Source organism: Penaeus japonicus, unplaced genomic scaffold, assembly GCF_977035675.1.
Source record: "Penaeus japonicus unplaced genomic scaffold, GWHDUDI00000001_assembly GWHDUDI00000023, whole genome shotgun sequence".
NCBI lineage: Eukaryota > Metazoa > Arthropoda > Malacostraca > Decapoda > Penaeidae > Penaeus > Penaeus japonicus.
Window position 1 is genome coordinate 6,392,795 of NW_028234425.1, and position 10,000 is coordinate 6,402,794.

At 33.3% G+C, this 10,000-nt stretch overlaps 2 non-coding genes across 2 annotated transcripts; one reads left to right on the forward strand and one right to left on the reverse strand.

Annotated features, from left to right (window-relative positions):
* Positions 1–1,833: 1,833 nt before the first annotated feature.
* On the forward strand, positions 1,834–1,905 carry TRNAA-CGC (transfer RNA alanine (anticodon CGC)). Its single transcript has one exon. It is a non-coding gene; the product is annotated as a tRNA-Ala (tRNA).
* A 3,215-nt stretch (positions 1,906–5,120) lies between these two features.
* Positions 5,121–5,192, reverse strand: TRNAA-CGC (transfer RNA alanine (anticodon CGC)). Its single transcript has one exon. It is a non-coding gene; the product is annotated as a tRNA-Ala (tRNA).
* Positions 5,193–10,000: the final 4,808 nt, after the last annotated feature.

A 10,000-nucleotide genomic window follows, 5' to 3' on the forward strand; every position in this document is an offset into this window, starting at 1 on the left:
TAAGAGTATTTTGAGTCATGGAACATATTCTAAAAGTTGTGCAAGGGGAAGGGCACCGGAGTTATTCAAGCGTTTAAAATTCTCTGCCCCCACCAAGACAACTCTTTGCAAACAGACGCCATTTGCCAAAGCTTTGCCTCCAACACTTTGCTTTGTTGATTTACGTTAACTGAAAGTGATAGCGATCGTGGTAGTTATAGGGAACAGCCAATAGTGGTTACTAGATTACATTCTGGTATGAAGAAGAAAAAAAAAGCTTAATGCAAAAATACAATATCTATATGTTTCATATTGAAAAAATAAAGGGGAAGTATGGCGATTTCTTAAATATGAAAGAGGGGCATCGTATTAATATGACCAACACACACGTACGCACAATCTATTACATATAAAAAATCCATTCCTTTACAATCTTATCAAGTCTTATTACAGTCCTTACGACACCCTTAATAAGTACTCTTATTTTCTAAACACTATATAAACCCTCACCTAAACACACTTTTTAAACCACATGAATAATAACAGTAATATATAACATAAACATAGATGAAGTTCAGATAGTATGGATCTAAGGCCTTGTCAGTTCGAGTTGTTGTCTGTGGGAGAGTTACGGTTCGGTCTGCCTCAGGGCGAACCTTCCGAGGGAAACCAGAGTCATAGGAAAGGCATTTATGGTGAGAATTTCCATGTATAATTACGTGCCCATTTGCATAGGTGTGTGTATGAATGTCTATCGTTGGATATTTATAGATTGTGTGTGTGTGTATGTTTGTTTGTTTGTTTGTGTATGTGTGTGCGTCTGTCTCTCTCCCTCTCTCTTCTTTTTTTCTTTTTTCTTTTTTTTCTCTCTCTCTCTGTCTTTCTTTTCTTTCTTTTTTTCTTATAAATTCTGCACATGACAAAAGTACACCTTTCATTTAATCAATATCGAAAAAAAATGATAATAAATAAATACTATGATGCTATCCTCATATTCCCGATTATGCGAATTTCCCTCTCGTGTCAAGGGACTTTGCACAGTACCTCTTGCAGCACTTTGTACTTCCGTCGTGCAAATACGCCGTTGTGTGTACATATAATCCCAAACTTCCCGAAACCTTCAGAGACAGTCAGACTTTCCTAGTAACATCAGTGCCAAGTGCCAACAACTAGTGCCAACAAGTTTGAGTTCTTCATCCGAGGAATTCTCGACTAATGGGAGGTTCGCCGATGTTGGTTGAGAAATCTCTTGTTTATTAATGATAGTGGAATTTGATATGATGATAAGAATGGTAATACTAATAATGATAATGATGATAGATAGTGATAGTAAGAATGATGATAATAATGGTGATACTATAGATAATGATAGTAAGGATAATGGTAGTAATAATGATAATGATAAAATTGATGATAAGGAAAATGATAAAAACAACAATATTCATTACAATACTATCGATGATTATAACAATGATAGATATAACAACTATTGTAATAATAATAACAGCAACAAAGAGATGATAGTATCAATGAAGATAATGATAACAATAATATAAATGATGATAATGATAACAATAATATAAATGATGATAATGATAACAATTATATCAATGATAATAAAGATGATAATTATGATAATAATGATACTACTTCTACTACTACAAGCATAACGTAAATTATAACAATGAAGATAACGATGATAACGGAAATAGTAATAATAGCGATGAAAATTATAATGATAATAAACATTGCAATGATAACAATATCAATAACCATAACGACGAAAAGAAAACTACGTCATTATGAACTTCGATGAAACTACACGACTCAAAATACTATTCTGAAATGTAAGTAGGGGGTGTAACTCAGAGGTAGAGTGCTCGCTTCGCATGTGAGAAGTCCCGGGTTCAATCCCCGGCACCTCCAGAATAACTGTTTAGCTCTTTGGCTGGTGCAGCGGCGACGCGGCGGCCTCGCATCCCGGTGGTCGGCAGATCGAGCCCCGTCCAAGCTCGTGAGTTTCCACTGTCGCCTGGCGGTCACTGGCTTGGCATCACGGTGGGTGAGGACCAAGCTCAGGTCGAGTCAACACTCGTTGGCACACTCTCTCGTGACTCTCTCTCAGGACTCGCTGACACAGGCCGGGCTTGCGTTAGTACATATAAGCTTGACGAAGCATCTGCTCCGCATATCTGGAGTATACTTATCCTTACTTGAGTTTTGAATGATAAACTAAAGACCCAGTGGAATGATACTGATAATAAGCAACAATAACAAGCAACAATAACAATGAAAAAAACGGCAACATCAGTAAAATTACTTTCAGTGAACATTTCTAATTAATCATTCGTGTAATGGAAGAAAAAAAATATACGCGATACACTGTCTGTACCGTTAATTCAATTTCACTGTTCTGTAAAGGTCTAAATCAAATTAGTTATAAAGCAGACCATTAGTTGTTGATGTCCATGCACTGGAGGATGGTTCATAACTTCTTTTTTTTTATATATCTTTTACGTCTTACATTCTGTTATCTTCGGTAAATGCTTATCTCCCTTCGATTCATATCATGATGGGAATTTTTTAATCAATTGGTGGGTTTCGAATAGAGTGAGATATTAAACATTGTTCCCTTTGAATGCAACCATGTACACTGCTTCAGTATCATGTATGGTGATACTGCTAGTACTAACAATATCGTGTTGATAATGATTATCACTATTACTGTTTTTTGAATTGATATACCACTGTATTGCTGCTCTTGATGCTTCTGATATTGTTGTATTCTTATGGTTATTATTTCCATGTTTATATTGCTGCTAACATTATATTGTTGATGTCATCACTAATATCGATAATAGAAATCGTCTCATAGTCATCATCATTATCATTGTTATCCTCATTTTCTTTATCAATATTTAATTACAGTTATCCCTTTCCTTATTCAAGAATAAAAATATGCTATATACCAATATCATCACCATACCCATCATCATTCACAGCAGCGACTTTGTTATCATCAGTACTGTTAGTTGTTGCAACTGCATGCAATGCTTAAATTCATCAAGAACTTGGCTTGTTTATTCCAGTGGCCCATGAAGTTGAAAAGCTTTAATTGGCGAAAGGAATCTTTTTGTATTAACGAGTAAATTCGATTTAGTTATTTTGTTCATTACTGAGGATTCGCTTATCGTGTACTGCCCTTCCTCAGGTTACTTTTTATTATTTTTATTTTTGTTTTCAGTCTTGCCGTCATTACCTTGATCGCTATCATTATTACGAATGATATCTTTATTGTACTTATAATCTGTATCAATAATACTGCTATTATTATCTCATTTTATTATCACTGTTATTATTATTACGATTATTATTATAATTATCATCATTATTATTATCATTATCATCATTATTATTATTATTATCATTATCATCATTATCGTTATCATAATCATTATTAGCATAATATTATTATCATCACTATAAATATTATTATTATTGTCATCATCATTAACATTATCATAACTAGAATTATTATTAGTAGTAGTATTAGTATCATTATTATTACCATTATTAGTTTAATAATCATGACCATTGTCTTTATAATCATTGTCATAATTATAATTGTATCAGTATTAATAGTTACCAATGATAATTATATTAATGATGATAATGATGGTGATGATGACAACAACCACAATAGCAGTAATGGTAGTAATGATTATAATGATAATGATGTAAAATTGATAACGATTAATAATGACAATAATGATAGTTATGATAGTAATGAGGATAATGATAATAGTAATGATAATAGTGATAGTCATAATGATGATAAGGATATTAATAATAAAGATAATGATGATGACAGTACATTAGTAGTAATAATTATGAAAATAATGATCATCATAATAATAATGATAGCAATGATAACAATAATAATATCAGTAATGATACTGTTAGAAAATTTTGATAATTGTGATGGCTATAACAATGATAATGAAAATGAAAACATTAATGATAATTATGACAAGTATAATGATAGTAATAATAATGATGATGATGATAATCATAACGATAATGATAATAATAAAAATGGCAATAATTCTTATCCTCATGACTATTATCATCATTACCATCACAATTTTTGTTTTATGATATTAATATCACTATAATCGCAAATATATAAATCTAGGTGTTCTTATAAACAGAGTGAGTTAATAAAGAACTCAACAGTAAAAAAAAAATAAAGAAATTAAAATAAAAATAAAAAAAAATCTGCGAAGGCATACTACTACTGTTACTCAACCATGAAAGCTCTACGGTGTAATGAGATGTTCTTACTGTTCTTAGACTCTTTAGGCTTAGGTTATATTATAGTCCTAGTTTATGGGCGGCACCGCGGCCTGTTTATGTTCGGGATATTGAGGATTTTCTTTGAGATTACTTTGAGTTCATTAGTACGAGGCATTTTACCCTTAGGGGCAACGGTGGGATATACAAAGGATGTGCGTTTGATAGAAAATCAGTATTTAAGCTGGAGGTCTGTGATGAATTAAAAAAAAGAACAAAACACACACACACACACGCGCGCGCGCACACACACAAACACACACACACACACATATATATGTATATGTATGCATACATATATATATATATATATATATATATATATATACATTTTTTTCTTCTTCTTCTTCTTCTTCTTCTCCCATTACACGAATGAATAATTAGAAATGTTCGCTGAAAATAAGTTTACTGATGTTGCCGTTTTTTTCATTGTTATTGTTGCTTATTATCAGCATCATCATTCCACTGGGTCTTTAGTTTATCATTCAAAACTCAAGTAAGGATAATTATACTCCAGATATGCGGAGCAGATGCTTCGTCAAGCTTATATGTACTAACGCAAGCCCGGCCTGTGTCAGCGAGTCCTGAGAGAGAGTCACGAGAGAGTGTGCCAAAGAGTGTCGACTCGACCTGAGCTTGGTCCTCACCCACCTTGATGCCCAGCCACGGCAGTGACCGCCAGGCGACAGTGGAAACTCACGGGCTCGGACGGGGCTCGATCTGCCGACCACCGGGATGCGAGGCCGCCGCGTCGCCGCTGCACCAGCCAAAGAGCTAAACAATGATTGTGGAGGTGCCGGGGATTGAACCCGGGACTTCTCACATGCGAAGCGAGCACTCTACCTCTGAGTTACACCCCCTACTTCCATTTTCAAGTTGTATTTTGAGTCGTGTAGTTTCCTTGAAGTTCATAATGACGTAGTTTTCTTTTCGTCGTTATGATTGTTGTTGCTATCGTTATCATTGCAATGTTTATTGTCATTATCATGTTCATCACTATTATTATTATCGTTATTATCCTCATTGTTCTTATTATCGTTTTCGTTATGCTTGTAGTAGTAGTAGTGGCAGTAGTAGTAGAAGTATCATTATTATTATCACTGCTATCATTATTATCATTGGTATTATTGTTATCATTATCATCATTGATATTATTGTTATCATTATCATCATTGGTATTATTGTTATCATTTTCTTCTTTGATACTATCATCTTTTTGTTGCTGTTATTATTATTACAACAGTTTTCGTTATCATCATCGTCATTATTGTAATGAATGTTGTTTTATCATTTTCCTTATTATCAATTTTATCATTATCATTATTACAATCATTATCCTTACTATCATTATCTATAGTATCACCATTATTATCCTCATTCTTACTATCACTATCTACCATCGTTATCACTATTAGTATTACTATTCTTATCATCATATCAAATTCCACTATCATTAATGAACAAGAGATTTCTCAACCAACATTCGCGAACCTCCTATTAGTCGAGAATTCCTCGGATGAAGAACTCAAAACTTGTTGGCACTTGGCACTGATGTTACTAGGAAAGTCTGACTGTCTCTGAAGGTTTCGTGAAGTTTGAGATTATATGTACACCCAACGGCGTATTTGCAATACGGAAGTACAAAGTGCTGCAAAGTCCCATGACACGGAGAAGGAAATGCGCATAATCGGGAATATGAGGACAGCATCAAAGTCTTTTTTTCGATATTGATTAAATAAAAGGTGTATTTTTGTTATGTGCAGAATTTCTAAGAAAAAAAAAAGAAAAGAGAGAGAGAGATAGAGAGAGGGAGAGAGAGAGAGAGAGACTGAGAGGGAGAAAGAGAGAGACTGAGAGGGAGAAAGAGAGAGACTGAGAGAGATAAAGGGAGGGAGAGAGGGAGAGAGAGAGAGAGAGAGACAGAGACAGACACACACAAACACACACACACAAAGACAGACACACACAGAATCTATAAATATCCAACGATAGACATTCATACACACATCTATGCAAATGGGCACGTAAGTATACATGTAAACTCTCTCCATAAATGCCTTTCCCATGACCCTGGTTTCCCTCGGAAGGTTCGCCCTGAGGCAGACTCGAACATCTGCTGTACCGTAACTCTCCCACAGACAACAACTCGAACTAACAAGGCCTTAGATCCATACTATCTGAACTTCATCTATGTTTATGTTATATATTACTATTATTATTCATGTGGTTTTGGTTTAAAAAGTGTGTTTAGTTGAGGGTTTATATAGTGTTTAGGAAAAAATTACTAATTAAGGGTGTCGTAAGGACTGTAATAAGACTTGTTAATATTGTAAAGGAATGTATTGTTTATATGTAATAGGTTGCGTGTGCGTATATGTGTGTTGGTCATTTTAAGACTGTGTATATAAGCGGTTCCCAATCTTCGTAATACGATGCCCCTCTTTTATATTTAAGAAATCGCCATACTTCCCCTTTTCTTTTCAATATGAAACATATAGATACTGTATTTTTGCATTAAGCTTTTTTTTTTTTCTTCATACCAGATAGTAATCTAGTAACCACTATTGGTTGTTCCCTATAACTACCACGATCGCTATCACTTTCAATTAACGTAAATCAACAAAGCAAAGTGTTGGAGGCAAAGCTTTGGCAAATGGCGTCTGTTTGCAAAGAGTTGTCTTGGTGAGGGCGGCGAATTTTAAACGCTTGAATAACTCCGGTGCCCTTCCCCTTACACAACTTTTAGAATATGTTCCATGACTCAAAATACTCTTAAAATTAACACAAAAAAGGACTTCCAAACAGAACCCACCTGTTTGCGAAGAGTTCGTCTTAGTGAGGCCACAAGGCAGGGGCGCCAGGAAGTTATTTCAGATTACTATTTTACTTTACTTGAATTTTATCGAAGTTAGATTTTGTTATATCCAAATTAAATAATAATATCAATAATATCGTAAGTGCAACTCAGAAAGTTGTTATTTCATAATGATTTGAAGAGACCGTTAGTATAACACATTTCAAAGTTTAAAAGGAATGTCCGATCATAACCGATCCGGACACGTGCATAGATACATATAATGTAGATATAGATAAAAATTTACCGCAGATATTTAAAACCAACCCGTGAATCGAGATAGTCAGGCCATATACTTTCAGTGTTCCCTGACAACTGAGCTACGGACTGTCAATCCAGCTACAAAATAAACCATGTTGCCAAAAACAGCTCCACTTTAGAGCTAAACTGATTCGAAAGGTTTCGCTACAAATACGCAGGATTGCACGCCATAATGCACACAACTAGTACCAAATGCAGCGCAACAAAAAGTGTCTTTCACAGATGCGATTGACAGACTGACGGTATCCATATTGCACCGATATGGATCGACAGTTGCGAGGATCTCTTTGTTCTGCTCTGACATTTTTCTGATTTCTCGTCTGTGTGCGATACACAGGTAGAGGTGGACGTACACGATACACACATACACTTATGCAGCATCTGTTTATCTATCTTTCTTTATATATGCATAGGAATCCCTTTTTCTCTCTATCTCTATCTTTCTCTCTCTTTATATATATATATATATATATATATATATATATATATATATATATATATATATATATATATATATATATATATATATATTTATGTGTGTGTGTGTGTGTGTGTGTATGTATGTATATATGTATATGTGTGTGTAAGTGTATGTGTGTGTGTATAAATATATATGTGTGTATATATGTGGGCACTCGGCGGGAATGAATTAGCAATTCAATTCACAAATCAGGTTACCCCAGCCCTCTGAGTGAAAATCCCGGGTTCCGAGTGCCCACGGGAACTGTCTGTCAGGGAGGTAAAATTTGTATTTCTATATCAAATGCGTTACTGCACTCTACACATCTTTCACACATAGATATAACCTTGGTAACCTGATTTGTGAGTTGAATTTCTAATTCATTTCCGCCGGATGCCCACAGGGATTGTCTGTAAAACCTTGCTGTTACTGCTCTGCTAAGAGTATATAGGCAACTTCCATGAAGGATGTCAGACATCTGGTTAGACAATCCTTTTAATGGCTCGTTGTGGTGATATGGTAGGAGCCGGGATTCTCATTCAGAGGGCCCGAGTTCAATTCCCTGTCAGGGAGATAAAAAATTTATTTGTATATATATATATATATATATATATATATATATATATATATATATATATATATATATATAATTTTATATTTTAATTACCCGTTTTGAACACTTTGCAACTGTTAATAAAGCAAAAAAAAAAAAAAAAAAACTAGAATCTACCTATATATATATATGTGTGTGCGTATATATATATATATATATATATATATATATATATATATATATATATATATATATATATATATGACACAAAAGTAACGCAGTAACGTGTAAACACATAACACAAGAGGAACGTAAACTGGAACCCGAATGATATATTTTGGCTTACTCGTTCAAAGAAAAAGTCTGCAGGATTTCGAATTGTGTGTGTGTGTGCGTGTGCGGGCGCGTGTGTGTGTGTGTGAATTTCTATATCCTGTTAATAATTTATGATAGGATTATAATGATGACAATTGTAATAATAGATAAATTAGTATGAATAATGAGAGAAATGTTAATAATAATAATAGTAATAGCAATAATGATAATGATAGTAAAAATGAAATAATAAAAACAACAATATTGAGAAAAAACAACGAAGATGATAATTGTGATAATTGTAATAATGACGATGATAGACAGTAATGATAATCATCTTGATGATCATGGTGATAAGAATGGGTATAATGACATCAACAATATAAAAATAATGAAAATAAGAACTGTTGTAACAATAATCACTATCATTATAATAGTCATAATGATAGTAATTATAATGATGGTAATGATACTTTAAATTCATATTGATAACAACAAGAACAGCATTAGTGATGATGAAGATAAAAACGATGTAATATTAGCAATGAGTAATGGTGATTATGATGACGATAATGATAACAGTAATAATAATAATGATAATAATAATAATAATAACAATAATAATGATAATGATGATGATGATAATAATAACGATAACAATAATTATGATGCTTACAATAATAATGATGATAACAAATATAACAATATAAATGATGGTGATGATGATTTAGTAACGATAATAATAACCCCATACCTCTCTCAATGCAAAAACACTACACCAACTAAAATTCCGAGTATTCTAAAACCAACAGGAAGGTGTGCAAAGCAACAATACTCGCAATTCCGTTAAAATCGATTGCGAAGTAACCCATCCACCCGTTATGATATTGGCGATTGAAATAAAAAAAAAAGGTTATTCAGAAGTTTTGATTAGAGCAATGCCGAGGCCGACTAAAGACTGGCCTATCTACATATAAAAGAAATCCAATCATATTGAACTATTCAACAGACGTCGCCAATATGAACGCGCATTCTGTTCATTGGATCTGTTCAGTATTATGGATGTTATGATAATTTTATTCTAATTTCATTAGATTTTCTCTGCTTTTGATCTTATTTTGTTGTTGAATATTTTTAATATATCTATACGTAAGTGTGTATGTATGTATATGTGTATATATATGTATGTATACATACATATAGATAAATAAATAAATATACAGTA